We start from the raw sequence: 252 nt of genomic DNA, 5'->3' as shown, positions 1-252 counted from the left end.
CCCGGCCCCGGCCTCGGCCCCGCCCCGCCCGCGTCTGCCCGGCGCGCGCCCCCGCCACGCGGGGATGCGGGGGCGCGCGCGGCCGCCCGAGAGGGGCCGACGTCGTTCGGGGTCCTTCGCGGCGGGCGGGGCTTCGTCTCCGGCGCCCTGTGCACCCTTTCCGGGGAGGGACGACGTACAATCCCCCGCGCCTCCTTGGACCCGCGGCGCCCGCCTTTGCCTCGGACCCTCCTCATCTGCTGCAGCTCCTCC

Source organism: Callorhinus ursinus, unplaced genomic scaffold, assembly GCF_003265705.2.
Source record: "Callorhinus ursinus isolate GAN/ISIS: 27379988/994484 unplaced genomic scaffold, GSC_fseal_2.0 scaffold45, whole genome shotgun sequence".
Lineage (NCBI taxonomy): Eukaryota > Metazoa > Chordata > Mammalia > Carnivora > Otariidae > Callorhinus > Callorhinus ursinus.
Note: the sequence above shows the minus strand (reverse complement) of the source record.